This window comes from Acinonyx jubatus, chromosome B1 (genome assembly GCF_027475565.1).
Source record: "Acinonyx jubatus isolate Ajub_Pintada_27869175 chromosome B1, VMU_Ajub_asm_v1.0, whole genome shotgun sequence".
NCBI lineage: Eukaryota > Metazoa > Chordata > Mammalia > Carnivora > Felidae > Acinonyx > Acinonyx jubatus.
The window spans coordinates 43,485,553-43,506,205 of NC_069382.1; the positions used below are offsets into that span (position 1 = coordinate 43,485,553).

The 20,653-nt window shown below is 43.9% G+C and overlaps 1 pseudogene; it reads right to left on the reverse strand.

Moving 5' to 3' along the window:
- Positions 1-13,596: 13,596 nt before the first annotated feature.
- On the reverse strand, positions 13,597-14,007 carry LOC106978412 (60S ribosomal protein L37a-like; annotated as a pseudogene).
- Between the last annotated feature and the right edge of the window lie 6,646 nt (positions 14,008-20,653).

A 20,653-nucleotide genomic window follows, 5' to 3' on the forward strand; every position in this document is an offset into this window, starting at 1 on the left:
TTTTTTTAAAGAGAGAAATTGGGGCTGAATTGTGATGGTTTCTTTTTTTTAAATCATGCCAGGGTGTTCAGACTTTGTCCCACAAAGGTAGGAGATATCAGAGACCTCTTAAACTGGGGATTGACAGGATTAGGGTTGGGTCTGTTTGTTTCAGAAAGATGACTGGCCAGCTATGGAGTTTGTGAAGGGACCACAGGAGGGATCAGGCCCCAGGTAGGAGGACTGGCTGGGTTTGGGCACTCCTGAGCTAACTCTAGGCCTACACTGCCTACTGTGGGGGACATTGGCCTTCTGTGCCTAGGGAGCAATTGAGATATGGCTAGTCCATATTTACAAGTGTCAACTAAATAGATTTCAAGGATTTAGCATGAAAAACACTTCAGATATCTCAATAATTTATGTTGATTACATGTTGAAATATTTTGACTGTATTGGATTAAGTAAAACATTAAAATTAATTTACCTGTTTCTTTTTACTTGTTTTGGTCGAACTATAAGAAATTACATGTATGTAATATGTGTGTATATATTTCTATTGCATAGTGCTGCTCCAGAATGATAAAAGCAATCCTAAAGTTCTTCCAGGAAATTTCCTCCCGGGAAACTATGCAATCACCAAATTTTAGCTCTGGCCAGGTACGTTATAAGTCATCCAGGACAACATTCACCACCATCTTATTTATTTATTTGCTTATTTATTTATTTATTTATTTAATCTTTCTTCAATCATTCAGGCCATAATTTACACTGTTCATGAGGAAAAAGCCAATAATTAAGGAAAGTGAAAGCATTCATTGGCATTTAGGTCAAAAAGAAATCCCACAATAATTCCATAATTTGTATAATTTTAAGCTCAGGTGGTTTTTTTTTTGTTTTTTGTTTTTTTTAATCTGTCCTGGCCAAAGATTAAAAACGAAAATTCTCTGAAAGAGTAAATGGAATATGTATGTCAAATGATCCTACATACATATTTTCTCCAGTTGAGGTTTCTACAAATTGAGCTAAAATACGCTAACATTCTGTGGCAAAATCTTATGGCTCTAGTGTTGAGAGCTCTCCACACGTTTTTTTTTTTCTTTTAATTCACCACATTCTTATTCAAAAAACAAAACCCAGAGTGTCAGAGAAGAGCAGGGGTTTGCCCGAGATCACACAGCGATGAAAGACTTGAGGCAAAACTAGATGGCCCACTGTCCCCTCCCTTCCAGGCCTGTCCTTTTGTCACCACACTAGAAAAGAAAGTGGCCCATGGTCTTGCCTTGGGAAGAACTGTTTTGAAAGGAGGTTGGCTCAGTTGCCTTATTGAATGTGCATATTTGGTTAGAGCTGAACTTCCAGGGAAAGCAGCTGCTTAGCTGAACACTTGTAATGATCTGTGCACACAGGTTGGGGAAGTTTCCATCCCATCTTGCTCTACTTGATCCGTAGGCAGGGAGGGACAAGGGACCGATTTTATCACTTTAAGTAAGTGGAATTTCTCTGGGTAGCCAACCAGACACAGAGGTCTAATCCTTAAGCAGGCACTGGCCCTTCCCAGTTTTTGTCTCAACACACCTCTGCTGAGCTGGACCAGTGTGGGGTTAGCAGTGCCAAGAGAGGGTCCCCCAGGAGTGGCTGCCTGGGAGGAAAGTAGCAGGAGCCACAAGAGTGACAAATGCTTTCAGAGTCTCTGAATCACACTCTAATAGACGCTGTTTAGGAAGCCCCTCAGGTTAGGGAATCCATTCCTAACATATTTGGTGCTGAAAATGTTCCCCATTCACCACTGGGAGTCCTTTGAATTAGCTAATGCATCCTGTCGCCATGGCCCCAGTGGCTTCTGGAGGCTATTGTGTTTTCTTGTACAATTAGGGCTTCCTATACTTACTGCCCCGATCGAGATTCAGCCATTTAAAAAAAAAGACATGTTCAAAAGAAAAACAAAATGAAAAAAAAAAAAAAGCTCATAGATACAGAGAACAGAGTGGTGGTTGTCAGAGGCAGAGCGAGGGTGGGGAGGAATTCTCTCTCGAAGGGGGTCAAAAGGTACCAAAAAAAAAAAAAAAGGACACGTTAAAAAAAACAGGCACATTCTCCACTGACTAGAGGATAAACAGAGTATCGTTGAAAATAAACATCTACAGTGAGAAGTAGCTTGGTCATTCGTTATCATCCGAGGCAAAGCAGAAGTGAGAGTCATGGTGTCATGGCCAATGACCACGAAGGGGCTGAATGCTGGGGAGCCCGAAGACACGTTGTGGAGGTCACATAAAGGAGTCTGTTAAAATAGTTCTACTGAGTGAATTTGAAGACCTAATTGGCTTTATTAAGCGATTTGCTAATTGCTTAATCGATTTGTGATTTATTAATTGATTTTCAATCAGTGGGCAGCATCCCACCTAGCAAGTACAGGGATGCTCCAAGGATTTGTACAAAATAGAAGATTTTTATAGGAAGGAGAATGGGGCAAGGACATTATCAGCAAAGAAAAGGATTGTTACATCTTTTTTCTAAGAGTTTATTTTTTTTTGGGGGGGATGGGGTGGGGTGGGTGAGGGTAGCACAAACAAAGTAGAAACAGAGAAAGAGGGAAAGAATCCCAAGCAGGAATTGCACTGTCAGGGTGGAGTCTGATGTGGGGCTCGAACTCATGAACCATGAGATTATGACCTGAGCTGAAACCAAGAGTCGGTCACTCAGCCAACTGCCACCCAGGCACCTCTGTTACATCTTTTTTTGAGGAGGAAGGGATGGCAGGGTTTTTATCACGCGATTACTTTACCAGAGCTGATCAGGAAATTTCAGATTAACTTAAAAGGTCACATTCCTGAGAGAGGTTCAAACTACAATTAGGTCTTGGTTTGCTGTGGTTGGGGACGAATGACTCCATTTCGGGCTTCTTGTTTCTCTTTCAACAATTCCCAATGGTGGATTTAACATTTTAGTACCATTTCTAGGCTCAAGAGATTCCAAAAAATTTTAGTGGCTCAGAGCAGGGTATGCAATCTTTAAAAGGACCTCAAGAAAAAAATAAATTAATTAAAAAAATAAATAAAAGGACCTCAAGAGCAGATTCTCAGGTTTAAAATCATCTTCTTCCCAGGCATCTGGATGTCTCAGTTGGTTGGGCATCCCACTCTTGATTTTGGCTCGGTTCATGATCTCACAGTTTGTGAGTTTGAGCCCCACATCAGTCTCCCTGCTGACAGTGTGGAGCCTGCTTGGGATTCTCTCTCTCTCTCTCTCTCTCTCTCTCTCTCTCTCTCAAAATAAATAAACTTAAAAAAAAAGTAAAAATCATCTTCTTCCCACGTGGGAACAATACTCTGGTGCTGGCAAGTGCCCGGAGTCGCCACCTGGGATTTGCTTGGGGTTGCCCTCCTACAGGTGGCTCTGGGTGTGTCCACCTGAGAAGGTTTTGTGTCCTGACCAGGAGAGCAAAACAGCAGAGAGCCTTTGGTGGCAACTGAAGAACAGTGGCCCCATGGTCTCCATGGATCAGTGGGAGACCAACTACTTGGGCCTAACCAGCCCTTGGTGATATGGTTTGGGAGTAGTGGAGGTCTGGAGCCAATGGCCAAGAAAAAATTCTTGAGACATCTTTGGTGCAAAAAGGTGATTTTATTAAAGCACAGGGACAGGACCTGTGGGCAGAAAGAGCTGCACTGGGGTTGTGCAGAGTAACTGGTTATATACTGTGGAGATGGGGGAGGTGAAGACAAATGGAGGCCTCCAGAAGGACTTTGCTATGCCAAAGAGGACTTCTAAAATACCTGAGGCCTTGCTATTATCAAGCTAAGGTTGTTTTCCCTCTAGTAAGGCATTAACATGATGACAGTAGGGGTTTCCTGGAGAGGCGTCATACTCTGTATTTGCCTCAAGTATTTGTTAATGGGCTGCAGGTTATAAGGAAATTTAAGTTCACCTGCCATTTCCTTCTTGCCTTTGTTCCCCACATCATTATGGAGGGGAGGGTAATATTAGGGCTCCAGGAAACTGAGTCCACAGCTTTCTGGAGATTAGGCTACTGATAAGATTGCCTTTTTCTTGTAATTTACTAAGACATTTGTAAACTGATGGAGACTCGTGTCCTGCATAGCTGTGATCTCTATCAGTTAACTATTTGTTTTCTTTCCTTTGTTCTTGGGCAAGCAGGGGTGCCTGAGGAATATCATACATATCCCACCTGGGGAGAGGGGTAAAGCTAGCTCCTTTGCCCTCAGCTTACCTTTTGCATCCTCATCATCGGCGTTATATCAATTAGGGTCACTCAAATTGGGTAATTTGGAGAGAATTTGACAAAAGGATGATCTACAAAGGTGTGGGCAGGAGGTAGGGAAACCAGAAGATACACTGTGGTATCTGGCACTGGAATTGGGCCTGAAGGAGCAAGGGGAAGGTGTGGGGACTGAAATCCAAAAAGAGGGAGAGTGTGTTCTTGTTAGGGAAAGCACACACTCACTGTGAGAAGAAAAGCTAGTAAGAACAAGAGAAAAGGGGCCAGCCAGATGTCTGAGGCTGGACGCTCCCCTTGCATACTACTTTGGCTTCTGTAATCTTGCTTGCCTCCTGTGTCTACCAACTGCCCAGACAGCACCACTGATAAGTGCCCTCTCCCCCTTTTCTTTTGTCTCTCAACCCCCTACCATGCCAGCCATAAAAGGAAGATGATGCCAAGTTTCCAGGCTCAGCGTTTGGAGGTGACTCTGCTGGGCTGGAACCAGTGTGCAATAAACAATCTTTTCCTGATTTCCTGAGTGCGTGTGGCTTGTCTCTTCCTGGGCGCCGAGTATTTGCAGTAACAACTGTGTGGAGAGGCCACCCTGGAGCTGTGGCCTTCAGTCCTGGCCAAGCACAGGGAGGGAGCTAGGAAACAGAAACTCTCACCTCTCTGGCCTCCAGCCCTCAGCTCGCCTGCCTGACTCCCTGACAGCCTAATCTAGCTGGAAAACAAAGGACAAGCCTGATAGCCCAACCTCCTGGGGCACTGAGTGGGACAGAAGAGAGTGGAGGGAGGTTGGATCTACAGGGACAACAGAGGAGTCCAACACAGTGGAGTAGAGAAAAAATCAGGAGGGGAGTAACTTGTGGAGCAGTCCAGAGAAAATCATGGTCCTGAGCAAATGTATGTGCTGGAAGCCTGTTGAGCCTCACAAGGCACTCTTCTTGTTTTGAGGTGAGGGCAGGGACCTGTGTGCACAATCCTCTTGTGTACAAGGTGAGAAGTCAAGGTCCTTGGTCCTCAAATGTTCCTCCCTACCCCCGGATATCTTCTCCACTCACAGGTTGATGCTTGAAATTCTTCCATTTTAGCTTTTTCCTTTGAGCTAAAGGTTCTGCTAAATGTAAACTGTCCTTGGCATTCATGACACCACAAATAAGGAAAAAAGGAAACGAACACTTCCTGAGTTCCTGCTCTGTGCCTACAGACCCAATGCAAGAGGTTTGGCATTGACAAAATCAATAAATCACACCACAACCTCAAAGGCAAGTATTATCCACGCTGCATATACATGAGGAAAATGAGTCGTGGGTGTGGGGGATTAGCCGGCCTTTGCGCAAAGCCTCATATTTAATTATTTTTATAACCTGCTTAATCCAAAGCCCATGCACTTAACCACCACCGCAGGGATTTCCAAATTTTGGAGTGCATGAGATTAGCTGCAGCGCTTGGGAAGTAGGTGCGATCTTCACCTGAGAGCAAGTTCTTTTTTTTTTTTTTTTTTTTTTTTTTTACCTGAGAGAAAGTTCTAATTCGAGAAGAGACAACTATCCCAAAGAAAAGGAAAGGGTACAGCGGAGGCAAGGATGGTGTCTTAGTCTGCTTGGGCTGTTATAGCAAAATGTCATAGGCTGGACTGCTTAAATGACAGACATTGATTTCTCACAGTTCTGAAGGCTGGGAAGTCCAAGGTCAAGGTGCTGGCAGATTTGGTTCTGGTGAGGGCACTAGTCCTGCCTTTGGGAGGGCCACCTTCTTGCTGTATCCTCAACGCAGCGGAGGGAGAGGGCCCCGGTCTCTCCTCTTTTAAAGGACACCAGCCTCATCAAGGGAGCCTACCCTCATAACCTCATCTAAACCTAATTACCTCCCAACGGCCCCACCTCCAAATGCCATCTCTTTGGGGCTTACTTGTGGATTTGGGGGTCAACACAAACGGTCCTTTAATTTTTTAAAATTTTAATGATTATTTATTTATTTTTGAGAGAGGGACAGAGGGGCAGAGAGAGAGGGAGACAGATTCAGCTCCAGGCTCTGAGCTGTCAGCACAGACTCCAACACCCGACACAGGGCTTAAACTCACTAACTGTGAGATCATGACCTGAGCCAAAGTTGGACACTTAACTGAACCACCCAGGCACCCCAACACGCAGTCCTTAAACAGAAATCTTGAAGACTTTGGCCTGTGATAGGTCCACCCTGCTCTTCTGGGTGGTAACAGTGCCCTTGCCCAACCCCCCCCCCCGGAAGGACTCCAATATAACTGCCTTTTCTTTCCCTTTCCTGACTCCAGTGCAACCCCCAATTTCAGTCTTCTAGCCTCACTGGATCTCCTAGAAAGCCATGCTCTCAGCATTGCCGAATTTGAACTCGAAACCAATGCTACAGAGTTAATTCCAAGGGTTTTGTAGGCAAATCATCCTGGGTTCAAAATCCACTTATAATCTATGTGACCTTTGCCAATCACTCTGAAATTCAATTTTCTCATCTGTAAAATGGAGATAATACTACCTATGGGAATCTTACAGCACAGTGTTTGGGACCATATTGGACTTACATTGAACAGAGTTGTCTAGAAACCCACCTCCTGATTCCCAGGCGTGGGCTGCTGCCTATGACTCTCCATTTCCTTTATTTGAAGCGCAAAATATGACATTTATTAAGCGTCCTAGCGTGCTGGGGGCCTTGCATTGCCCATACATGGATACATAGATCTGATCCTAACATCTAAGAGGGTTGTCTGGTATACATGAGAAAACATAAAGACAAATAAAAAAGAAAGAAAGACATGGAAGTGTGATAAGAAGGGAGGGGTGGTGGCTGGGATTTACTCTTTTACAGCCACCCTGGAGCGTGGGAAGTGCTAGGGAAAACCTGGGAATTCTCCCAAGGGGGAGAACGATTTACCTGCGGCGGGTCACCAGTTAGCGGCTGGGCTGGAACGCCCTCTAGTGGCCATTCGGCTGAGCCTAGAGGTTTTGCTTTGTAAATTGTTCTTTTTCTTAAGACGAGTTCCTCTGGCAGTCTGCCTCTCCTTTCATTCACTCAACAAATTTTTACCCAGAATGTTTCTTGCCAGGGGATAGTCTAGGCACTGGGGATATAACGGTGAACAAAACAAGCCAAATCTCCATAATATTCTTTCTCTAACTCGATATAGGCTTAGTAACTTCCAAGTGGATCCCTGAAGCCTATGATATGCTCCTTCCCTTATATTGCCAAAAGTGATCTTTTCCCCCCAAACTAGCATGCATAAAGCTAAAATAAAGTGAAACCAGAGCATCGTGTAATATTGGTGCAAATTTGAGGTGTGAGGTTTTGTCTCAATTTTAAGTGAGTTGCCATCGCATCTTAGTACTTCCCTTATTATAGATTATGCTTCTGGTTTTCATATGCTTTTCAGGTTTGTTCATGAGTGCATTTACAGGGGTTTTTCTGGTTCTGGGCTGTCCAATACAGTAGCCACTAGTCACATATGACTAGTTAAATTTAAATTAATTACGATAAGAAATTTAGTATTTTTAGTTGCACTATTCACATTTCCAGTGTTTCATACCCACATAGGACTAGTGGCCATCTCATTGGACAGTGCAGGTATATAATATTCCTATTGCAGAAGGTTCTACTGGATGACATCCTAAGCAGTGATGGGGATCCAGCTGTGGGAATGTCGTGTTATGTTATTGTGCAGGTATAATCTATCCACTCCTTTCTTCTGCCATTTTTTTTAAAAAAATTTAATGTTCATTTAATTTAAGAGAGAGGGCACATGCACAAGCAGGGGAGGGGGAGAGAGAGAGGAAACAGAGAATTCCAAGCATGCTCTGAGCTGTCAGCACAGAGCCCAATGTAGGGCTCCATCCGACAACTGTGAGGTCATGACCTGAGCTGAAATCAAGAGTCAGGCACTGAAGTGACTAAGCCACCCAGGCGCCCTATCTTCTGCCTTCTTATCTACAGTTTGGAGAGTGGTCTCTGGCTCATACCCTAAGGAAAACAGGGCGTGTGATCAGGAAACCCTAACTTTCTACTGTTTGCTGACCCTGTTGGGAGAGGTGCCCATGGTCTCTGTTCCTCTTTGGCTCAGCCTCTCATCCAAGTGTCTATCAAACCAACAGAGGGGGCTGATTCCCAGGCTGATCAGCCCTATGGTTGCTTCTTCCTTCGGGGATTTGTTTGCCAAAGTTTTGCCTCTCTGCCCCCTTGGCCATGGGTTGCCAGCTCTGCTCTTGACTCCTGCCCTTCCTGGTTCTAACTTTGGGGTGGAAGGGGCTTGGGGAATCTTCTTATTGAGGGCTTATACACAGGGAAGCATTTGATCTCCTCCTATGAGACAGTGAGTGGGCAATGAATGGGAGGGTGTTTGAAAATTGAGTCTTCACTCTTGAGCCACTTTCATTTACTTAGCAGCAAAGAAAGCTGGACTGAGTAACCTGAAACACAGGCTCTTCTCATTTCTACTACTAACTAGCTCTGTGACTTTAGGCAAATCACTTTCTTCATATGTGGTGAGGGATGTGGGTGATGATTTCCAGGGTTTTCTGCAATTCGATATCCTAAAACTTGGCCAAAACGTTTGTGACTTCAGTGGACAAAGATGTCATGATCCAGATAAAACAGATTTCCTTCCCAAAGAGAAATCCCCAGGCTCAGATGGTTTCACTGGAGAATTCTTTCAAACTCCTGAAGAAGAATAAATACCAATTTTCTGCAACTTCTTCCAGAAAACAGAGAAGGACAGAACACTTCCCAATTCATTTTATGAGACCAGACAAAGACAGTACTAAAAAAAAGAAAACTATAAGCCAGTATCTGTCATGAACTTAGAAAAAAAAGCTATAAACCAATATCTTATGAACTTATACTAATTATCTCCTTCAAAATCCTCAAAAAAACATTAGCAAATTGAATCCATCATTATAAAATAATTATAAATACAAAAACTTACATACCATGACCAAGTACAATTTATTCCAGATATATAGTCTGATTCAAATTTTAAAAGTCCATCATATCAAGTAATCAATAAAGCTGGATTAACAAAAACGTCTACCATATCAACAGGCTAAAGAAGAGAAATCATATAATCTTATCAATTGGTGCAGGAAAAGCATTTGACAAAATCCAATAATCGTTTATAATAAATATTCTCAACAAGTTAGGAATAAAAAGGAACTACCTTAACTTGATAAAGAACATCTATCAAAAGCCTACAGCTAACATCATAGTTGATGATGAGTCACTGAATGCCTTCCCCCTAAGACTGAGAACAAGGCAAGGATTTCTATTCTCATCACTTTTATTCAACTTAGTACTGGAATTTCTAACCACTGTAATAAGGCAAGAAAAAGAATAAAAGTCATACAGAGTGGAAAGGAAGAAACAAAACTGTCCCTATTTGCAAATGACATGATTGTCTATAGAGAATCCTAAAGAATCTACCAAAAAAAAAAAAAAATTCCTCTAACTGCTATATGAGTTCTGCAAAGTTGCAGGATACAAGATCAACACACAAAAATCAACAAACATGTAGAAACTGTAATTTAAGATGCTATACCATTTATAATTGTTCCAAAGAAAACGAAATACTTAGGTTTAAACTTAACAAAACATGCACAGGATCTGTATGCTGAAAACTACAAAATGCTGATGAAATAAATAAAAGACCTAAATAAATGGAGAGATACACTGTGGTCATAGATTGGAAGGCTTGACATAGTAAAGATGTCAATTCTCTCCAAATTTATCTATAGGTTTAATGTAATTTCTCTCAAAATCCTAGTAAGGAAGTGAAATAGGCCAGTCAGAGGAAGACAAATACCATATGATTTCATCATATGTGGAATTTAAGATGTAAAACAAAAGATGAAAGAAAAAGAGACAAACAAAATGAAACGAAACAAAACAAAACAACAACCCCCCCCCCACACACACACCCACACAAAATCCCAAACCCAGACTCTTAACTATAGAGAACAAACTGATGGTTATCAGATGGGAGGTGGGTGGGGGGATGGGTGAAATAGGTGAAGGGGATTAAGAATACACTTATCATGATGAGCCATGAGTAATGTATAGAATTGAGTCACTATATTGTTCACCTGAAATTAATATAATATTGTATGTTAATTACACTGGAATTAAAAAATTCTAACCAAGTATTTTGTAGACATAGATAAGCTTATCCTAACATTTAGGCAGTAAAGCACAGACCTGAGAATAACTAAAATAATTTTGGAAACAAAACGAAACAAAAAAGGAAAAAACTGGGAAGAATTTCTCTACCCCAAATAAGATAAAACAGATACCGTAGAAGCTCAGGATGAAAGGAAAGGAGGATCAAAACCTGGCCAGCCCTTCCCTGAAAGAGCAGAGATGGAACCTCCGAGGCTCAGGAATCAGTGATCACAGGGGCCTTAGGAGGCCCCAGGGGACACAGAAAGCCCTATTTCCCAGAGAAAGTACCCTATCCTCTTTGAGCTCTTTCATGAATGGCAGGGACTGGGGGTCTTGAGTGTCTCAGTCCTTTGAGCATTTGACTTTGGCTCAGGTCCTCATCTCATGGTTGGTGAGTTCAAGCCCCGCATAGGGCTTGCTGCGGTCAGCCCTGAGACTGCTTCGAATTCTCAGTCCCCCTCTCACTCCGCCCCTCCCCCACTTGCTCTCTCTCTTTCTCTCTCAAATATAAACATTAAAAAAAAAAAAAGAATAGCGGGGACTTAGGTACTCCATAGTGCTTGGGAGGGAGAATGTGCAATGCTGCTGTTTTCTTGAGGGTGTCTCATGGGGGAGTCATATATTCTACTTCTTTTCCCCAGGGGCCCCCAAAATTTGAAGGCAGACTGGTATCTTCTCATTCCTGGTTAATAGGTTGTGTGCTAGACACGATTCTGAATATATCATTTGCTTTTTGTCTTCTGTGAACTTTCATTTTAACAGGAGAAAAGATGGGTACCTGGGTGACTCAGTCAGTGGAACCTCTGACTCTTGATTTCATCTCAGGTTATGATCCCAGGGTGGAAAGATTGAGCCCCATGTGGGGCTCTGTGCTCAGCGTGGAGCCTGCTTGAGATTCTCAGTCTCTCTCCCTCTGCCCCTCTCTCCCACTCTCTAAAAATTTTTTTAAAAAATATGTGAAAGGAGAGGTGTAGAGTCTATTTCAAATTTAGGTCAAGAGGCAGGATTGAAATTGGGGCTATCTAGAACAAGTCACACACAAAGGTAAAATCAGGAATTTCAGTGATTGTTAATTTCCAGATATTCTATTTGATTCTTTTCCAAATCTGTCTGTTCTTTCTAAAAATGGTCTATTTTCTTCATTATACGCTGTATTCTGTTAATCTCTTTAGTAACTTTAAACTTGCTTGTTTTGTTGCAGATTATTCTATTATTTCTAGTTCTTGGGACATTGATTCTCTTATTACCTGTATCTATTTAATCTTCTTCAGGTGGTTCACTTCTTGTGGTTTCTAAGTGTTCATTATGTATTCATCTTCAGCCAGGGCTGTTTCAGTAAGAACGTTCTAGAAGTAGAACTGTTTCGTATTTCCCTTTGCTGGGGCCCTGGAGTGAAACAGAGCCTCACTGAACTTTAGATTTCTTCCCCTAGAATTCTCATATCATGGGGCAGGTAGTACAAATTTAGATCCACACAACGTAGACTTGGGTTGGTAATTTCTTATACAAGTGTTTTTCTCCCACTCTATCTTGAGCTCTGAGACACAACTATCTTGCTCTCTGCTTCTTTGGACTGGCGGGAAGAATTTTTCAAGTCCCATTTGGGAAGCTTTAAATATTATTTTTTTTTACATTTATTTATTTTTGATAGAGACAGAGCACTATTGGGGGAGGGGCAGAGAGAGAAGGAGACACAGAGTCCGAAGCAGGTTCCAGGCTCCGAGCTGTCAGCACAGAGCCTGACGCGGGGATCAGACTCACAAACTGTGAGATCGTGACCTGAGCTGAAGCCGGATGCTTAACCGACTGAGCCACCCAGGTGCCCCCCACATTTGGGAAGCTTTATACTGGGTCTCATTTCCAGCCTGCGTCCACGCCCAGGCCCCACTCCCTCAACTGCCACATCAGGCTCATGTGACAGCTTCTCTAGCTGTGAGTTCTGGAACATGGGAATTTCCTTTTATAAATATATATATATATTTGAAGCGGGCTTTGTGCTGACAGCAGACAGCTTGATTCGGGGCTTGAACCCATGAACTGTGAGATTATGACCTGAGCCAAAATCCAAGTCTTAACCAACTGAGCCACCCAGGCGCCCCCAGCACATTTATATAGTTTATGTATTCGTAGGGTCCATTAACCCAGTTCTACATGTTTTAGGAAACTCCCCTCTTCTGAGAAATTTATTTAACAAAATAATTTCCAGGCTATCCACAATATGTCTTGGTATAAATATAAAATCATCCCAGGATTTTTGTTTTGTTTTGTTTTGTTTTGAGAGAGCATACTTGGGGGAGAGAGGCAGAGGGAGAGAGAGAGAATCTTGAGCAGATTCCATGCTCAGAGTGGAGCCTGATGGTGGAGTTCGATTCCATGAACCTGGGATCATGGCCTGAGCCAAAATCAAGAGTCAGATGTTCAACTGATTGAACCACCCAGGCACCCCTCATCCCAGGATTCTTTTTTTAATTTTTTCAATGTTTGTTTATTTTTGAGAGAGAGAGAGAGAGAGAGGGCACAAGTTGGGGAGGGGCAGAGAGAGAGAGAGAGAGAGAGGGAGAAACAGAATCCGAAGCAGGCTCCAGGGTCCGAGCAGTCAGCACAGAGCGGGGCTGATGCAGGGCTTGAACCCACGGACTGGGAGATCATGACCTGAACCGAAGTTGGATGCTTAGCCAACTAGCCACCCAGGCGCCCCTCAAGATTTATTTTTAATGTTTATTTATTTTTTGAGAGAGAGAGAGATACAGAGTGCAAGCTGGGGAGGCTCAGAGAGAGAGACACACACACACAGACTTTGAGCTGTCAGCACAGAGTCCAACACGAGGCTCCAACCCACGAACCATGAGACCCTGACCTGAGCCGAAGTCGGATGCTGAACTAACTGATCCACCCAGGAGCCCCAGGATTCTTTTTTTTTTTTTAATTTTTTAAAAAAGTTTATTCATTTATGTATTTATTTTTAAATTTTCATCCTAGTTAGCGTATAGTGCAATAATGATTTTAGGAGTAGATTTCAGTGATTCATCCCCTATGTATAACACCTAGTGCTCATCCCAAGTGTCCTCCTTAATGCCCTTCGCCCTTTTAGCCCCTCCCCCTCTCCCTCCCCCCTCCCCCCAGACCCCCCTCCCCCCAGCTCCCCACCCAACCACCCCTCAGGATTCATAGTAAGCACCATCTTACACTTACTGGAGTAAGAAGGAATTTTTTTCCAATAAAAATTAGAAGGATTTTTAATTTCCAAGTCTTTTGAGAAAGCAAAATTAATGCAATGTAAATCAGAACATCTAATTAATAAATTTAGCAAGCCAAAGGAATTTTGTTATATAAATTAACCCATTTATCGTAGGCTAGCCATGTTTCAAATGGTGGAGCTTCTACTGGTGTTTCAACTCCTTCAGTCTCCTGATGGCCAACTTTACTGTCACCTTGGAGTGGTGTTGTAGGTCCAGGCACCACCCACGGCGTTTGTCATGCAGGAACCGCAGTGCAGGATCCCCGCAGCTCGTCTTTTCATAGTGGTTTGGCCACAGAAGGAGCAAGTGCACTTGGCGTGCTGGCTTATTTCAATCTTCTTCACCATTTTTCCGAGGGAGGCACCATATAACAGGGCCCGTATTTCCCGACAATTCTGACTTCTTGGTGTGTTTAGCCATGTCGACACAAACTAGGTCTGAGCCCACTGGAGTAAGAAAGAATTTTTAAACATGCATGGTTACAAAAAAAGAATTTTGAATCACTAGAACATTCTATCACACCAACATGCTGATTCCTTATGGTCAGTCTTCCATCACCTCAAACTTGACTTTTTTTTTTTTTTGAGAGAGAGACAGAGACAGAGAGAGAGAGAGAGACAGAGAGAGAGAGAGAGAGAGAGAGAGAGAGAGAGAGAGAGACAGTGAGTGGGGGAGGGGCAGAGAGAGGGGGAGACAGAATCTTGAAGCAGGCTCCGGGCTCTGTCATCACAGAGCCCAATGTGGGGCTCGAACTCACAAGCTGGGAGATCACGACCTGAGCTGAAGTCAGAGCCACCCAGGTGCCTGTAAACCTTGACATTTCTTGCTGCAAAAGGATATCTTTGGTTTTAAGATTTTTCACTTGTGTTCCTCCTTCTCTAGGTAAGATTCTTTCTCTCTTCAGGAATGTAACTTATTACTTCTTTTTTAAAAGAAATTTCTAGTGTTTATTTATTTTTTATTTTGAGAGCGACAGAGGCAGCATGAGTGGGGAGGGGCAGAGAGAGGGAAAGAGAGAGAGAATTTTTAAGCGGGCTCCCCACTGCCAGCACAGAGCCTGACACGGGGCTCCAACTCACAAAACCGCGACATCATGACCTGAGCTAAACGCTTAACCACCTAGGCACCCCAGATGTTTACTTATTTTTAAGAAAGAGAGAGAGCCAGCAGGGGAGGGGCAGAGAGAGAGAGAGAGAGAGAGAGAGAGAGAGAGAGAGAGACAGAGAGCCCCAAGCAGGCTCTGCACTGTCACTGCAGGGCTTGAACCCATGAACCTGCGAGACCATGGCCCGAGCAGAAATCAAGAGTCACCCTATAAAGGTGCCCCTATTATTTCTCAATCATAAACTTCATTTATACACCCTTGCCCCCTCATCCATCAGGACTCCATTTAAAATTCAAAACTCACCTACGTTCCTAAAATCTTCCTGGATTAGCTCCTATACTTAACTTGCCCCTGTTGTACCCTACTTGAATTGCATCAAATGGTTTTGCCTTTGTTACCATAAGGATTAGTGAGTATTCCCATTTTTCAGTGTGTATTCAATAATCTACAATAACATGGGACTTGGTGAGGGCATTGTTGCATCTTCTACTTATTTGCATCTCACCAGGCCCAGGAAGGTGTTCTGTACCCAGTGGGTATTATTTTGCAGACAGAACAGCCTGAGATGAACATTCTCAACCTACTCTTCTCACAGCCTCTTGGTCCCTACCAGGCATCTTGTCTCCAGAGGGCATCAGCAACCCAAGGCCCCAGCTTGAGACTTCAGAAGCTTCATCTCCTCCCTGTGCCAGCTGCTGAGCCCATAACCCAGAGCTGGGCAGGAAGAGCCTCTTGCATAACACTGATATGCTCCTTCCTTCCCCCACCAAGCTCTGCTTTGGGGCCAGTGAGGTGACCAGCCCCCCTGCCCCCATCCTGCTGGAATTTCCTCTTCTGGTACTCATTAAGGGGTGGGTGGGGGGGGGGGCTTGAGTGGAAGCCAGGAGAAATGGGAACAGTGGCTGGTATGAAAGGCAGTTGCCAGTGACCCTTGGGTCTCCATGCTGGAGGTGTTTGTGGAGAGGCAGCATTTCATTTTCATATCGGGAAGGTGGAAGAGGTCATGGCAGGATTGCACCGGAGGGATTTCCTCTCTGCAGCCTACAGAGAGGATCCCAGATACTGGAAGTGTCTAAAAAGACAATTCCCTAGCCCATGGGACCCACTGTGTTTCCCCGGTGATTACAGATGGTGTCTGAGTGTTCTTCCTGCTCCCTACAAGCCTAAGAACTCCTTATTCCCACCACACTGTCCTGGAATGTCTTTTTCCCTCCCGGGGCTGCTGCCTTTGGTCCCAAAAGGCATCGCAACACTGGGGTCATTTTCTAATCTGGGGCAGATGTGAGCTCAGGGATGTGAGTCGAAAGTAAGGTAAACCAAACGAAGCAAAGAAGTAAGAAATGAGCACTAAATGACGCTTAATTGGTCAAGCAAGATCTGAGCAGTCATGGTTGCTGCCATGGCCCAGTGCAACACGGGGCTGAGTGTGCCACCTCATCATGTGATTTCCCTTGACCTGTGTTTTTCATGACACCCACTCCCTGTTTCCCCCAGAGAAGGCTCCCCAATGTCCCGAAGAGTAGCTGGCATTGGAAGTTGTGTCCCTCCCCTTTAACCAGCCAGCTTTCTCCCAGCCCTCACAGAAGACTCCAGAAGAGGCCGGGGCTGGCTCACATCCCAAGTTGCCCTTCCCTTTCCACTCTGAGGACTCCTCCTTCACCCTTCAGGGAAGCTGAGGGCACTGAGGAAGGATGGTCCCTGGAGAAGACCTCCCCAGTGGGGCAGAGGTTGGACACAGTTGTCTGCCAGCATGAAATTTGGAGGGCAGTGGGGACAGGCAGTAGGGCTCTCAGGAGGGAAGTTTCTGGTTCTTGTCTTCTTCTAACTCTCCTTCTCCTCCACCTCCTCCTTCTCCTTCTCCTCCACCTCCTCCTTCTCCTTCTCTTCCTTCTTCTCCTTCTCTTCCTCCTTCTCCACCCCTTCCCTCTCCACTCCCCCTCCCTCTCCCTGTCCTCCTCCTCCTTCTCCTCCTCCTCCTCTTCTTTCTCCTTCTCCTCCTTCTTTTTAAATGTACTTAGGTCACTGGGGAAAATGTAGGAGGAGGGAGCAGAGAGGAAGGAGGGGGTTTGGAAAGAAGCTGAAAAACAGCAACTATCCATTGACTTGCTGCATTCCTGAGGCTGGACTCATTCTAGTCTACTCCCAGCAGCAAATGACAGATGTGATAGATGTGGAGCATTGCTGGCTGCCTCAAAGATTGCAGATGGACTGTTCAGACCTGGGCCTCCCAGACATCCTGGTTGCAGTGGCCCTAAGGAACTGGGCAAACTTGTCTCATTACACAAGCCCAGAAACTCCTCAAGATGCCCCACTTGACTTAAATTTCCCCCGAGCACTGGTCAACTCTAAACAACTCCTCCACTAGTCTACAATGAGTTTGACTTATAAACACCAACGTAGCTGTGAAAGGTTTAATATTCTGTAAACAACCCTGAATTAGAAGGTTAGTCTGGTAGATTCAGATCAATCTTGGGAACCTCCAAGCCTTACAAGACTGTTGGCAGCAAGCTTTCCCTTGGCCTCCATTGGTGTGGCATGAACCCCATAAGCATGAGTGTGGCTGTGTTTCAATCAGACTTTATGTAGGGACACTTAAATTTGGATTTCGTATAATTTTCATGTGTCATAAAATACACTTTTGACTTTTTTTATTGTGGTAAGAACACTCACCTCAATGTATCCTCTTAACAACTTTTAAGTGCACAATACATTGTTATTGACTCCAGGTCTTTTGATTGTTTTCAACTCTTAAACAGTTTAACAACTACCTTAGCTCTCAGGTCATACAAAAATGGATAGTGGGCCAGACAGAATTGGCTCATGGGCTGTAGTTTGCCAGCCTCTTGTCTAGAAAATGTGGACAAGAGCAGCCAACTTTGAAGATTCTGTTTCAGCATTAGTTACCAAAAAGCCAGGACAGCAAAATCTATGAACCTGAGGGCCCGTAAAGAAGAATCCCTAATCATTTCTGTTACTTCTCTCACTATCAGTAAACCTCATTTTTTTTTTTTTTGGTTTCACATAAAAAGAGTTAATGAGGTTTCACTTTTGTTTGGTATAAGAAAACAGTGTAAGTGTAGCAGCAAAACAACAGACATGGAACCAACAGCCTTGAAGCTGTTCACGGATAAAGTTGGGGTCCTCCTACTTTGCACAATGCGGTGTCTCAGTCTGTCACGGTGCTCACTGAGGCAGGCAGATGGGTCCTCATCCAGAAAGAGAACCTGCATCTTGATCTACATACCTTTGCCAGAATGGGAGGAATGGTCTTGTATACTCAGTCCCATCACATTTGCCCCATGCAGGCACCAGTGGTTCCCAAAATGGCACCATGAGCCTTGAGCTCCTTTTTGGTACACGCGTTTCCTGATTTCAGCTCCTTGATTCCTTTCTTTTCATTTCACGCAGATCAGTCCATGTGTGGCTATCAGAGCAGATTTGAAATGGAAATCTCCCTACCGTGATCTGATGGCTCCTCATTTCGCACTGGTTTTAGAGGGCCAGAATCCTCAAAACAGACCAGTGCCTTGAGAGGATTTGTGTTCTTGGGTTCAGCTCCACATCAGGGATATTAGTAGAGATCTCCTTAGAAATGGTTGGCTGGTCAGTGGCTACTCAGTTACTTGAATGTCCAGCTTTTCCCTGGACACTGAGAATTATTGATGGACCCATGCAGAGAATCCTAGCTGGTAGTAGAGTGGGATTAAGTCCTTAAGTGTCAGGGGCTAAAGCTCCCTGCAACCCTCTCGGATGTTCTTCCATGTTGAGGAGCTGGTGTTCTTGTGGGGAAGAACTTCGCATCTCAGTTCAATTTGTTTGTTTCCCTGAGGGTTTTCTAGACAAGCCCAGAACAACTCTAACAGAGTCACACACGCCAAACCAAAACCAACCAACCGACAAAAAAAAAAAAACGAAAAACAAAAAACAAAAAACAAAAAACAAAAAACCACACAAACGAAAAACTAAAAAAAACACCAAACTCGTAAGGCTATCCGCACCGTCTCTAAACTCGGCAACACTGAACAAATAGTTCTCTGAATCCACTGCTCCATGCCTCGGGATCTCAGCTCATGCTGTTGCAGATTTCTCCCTCTGTCTAGAATGCCTTACTTCTTTTCATCTGGCTAACAGCATCACTCCACAAAGAAAGCCTCCCCTTACCCCCGCCTCAGAGCTAAATGCCCTCCCTCTCTGTTTCCTCAACATATCTGAATTTGCACGTCTCCAATGCCCTAACACAGCCCTTCATCAGCCACATTACAAGGTTAAAAACCCCACCACAGTCTCACTTGAAGCTGGACAAAAAAAGCAACCATAATTAAGAGGAGCACTTGAAATAGGTTTCACAACCTCTAAACTTCATGATGAACTTCTCCGTAGATGTAGAGCTGAACTTAAAAGAGTAACTACAAATAGTTTGAGGCCACTGTGGTTAGTCTGACATTTGAAACACTTCCGGAACAGTTTAGTTATAACATCTTGTTAGCAGGTACAAAAATAGCTTTTGAATTATTGATAGATAAATAAAGTCTTTAATTTTTTTAATGTTTATTTTTTTTTAATTTTTTTTTATTTGACGTTTATTTATTTTTGAGACATAGAGAGACAGAGCATGAACGGGGGAGGGTCAGAGAGAGAGGGAGACACAGAATCTGAAACAGGCTCCAAGCTGTCAGCACAGAGCCCGATGCGGGGCTCGAACTCACGGACTGTGAGATCATGACCTGAGCCGAAGTCAGTCGCCCAACCGACGGAGCCACCCAGGCACCCCTAATGTTTATTTTTGAGAGAGACAGAAACAGAGTGTGAGTGGGGAGGGGCAGAGAGAGAGGGAGACACAGAATCTGAGGCAGGCTCCAGGCTCTGAGCTGTCAGCACAGAGTCCAACGCAGGGGTGGAACTCACGAACTGCAAGATCATGACCTGAGCCCAAGTTGGACGTTCTCCTGACTGTGACACCTAGGCACCCCTGATAAATAAATCTTTAAATATTGTTTATTTTTATTTCGTTCTTTTTAAAAAGTTTATTCATTTATTTTGAGAGAGAGATAGAGTGCAAGCTGGGGAGGGGCAGAGAGAGAGCGAGACAGAGAATCCCATGCAGGCTTTGCATGGTCAGAGCAGAGCTTGATGCAGGGCTCGATCCCACAAACTCTTGAGATCATGACCTGCGCTGAAATCAAGAGTCGGACACTTCACAGACTGAGCCACCCAAGTGCCCCTATATTTGTATTATTCTTATAGGATCTCAATTTTTGTGCCTTTCTTATAATGCAGTAATATATGTAGAGCACTTAGAACAGTGCACAGCATATCATAAGCAGTCAATAAATGTTAACTGTCCAAAAAATTAGCTGTCTTAAAAGGTATACACGTGAAATTTTTTTTTTTAATGTTTGTGTGTCTTTGAAAGAGAGAGAGAGCACTAGTGGAGGAGGGGCAAAGAGAGAGGGAGACAGAGGATCCAAAGCAATCCAAAGTCATCCAAAGTGATTCAAAGTCATCTAAAGGGAATCTGCGCTGACAGCAGAGAGCCCCATGTGGGGCTCCAACTCACAAGCTGTGAGATCATGACCTGAGCTGGAGTCAGATATTTAACCAACTGAGCCACCCAGGCGCCCCGTAAAATTTATTTTTTATGCACACACGCCAAAATAGAGGGTCCATATACAATTATTATTTTGTTTGTTTGTTTCCACTGAGGGACAAATGTTTTTGAGAGTGCCTGGCTGGCTCAGTCAGTAGAGCCTGTGACTCTTGATCTCAGGGTTGTGAGTTTGAGCCCCACATTGGGTGTAGAGATCACTTAAAAGTAAAATCTTTAAAAAAAAAACAACCACGTTTTTGATGTTCCGTACCGTGAGGTCTTGGAGAGGCAGAAAGCACATCTGAACTATCTTTTACTTCTTGAGCATACAGCACATGTCTGCC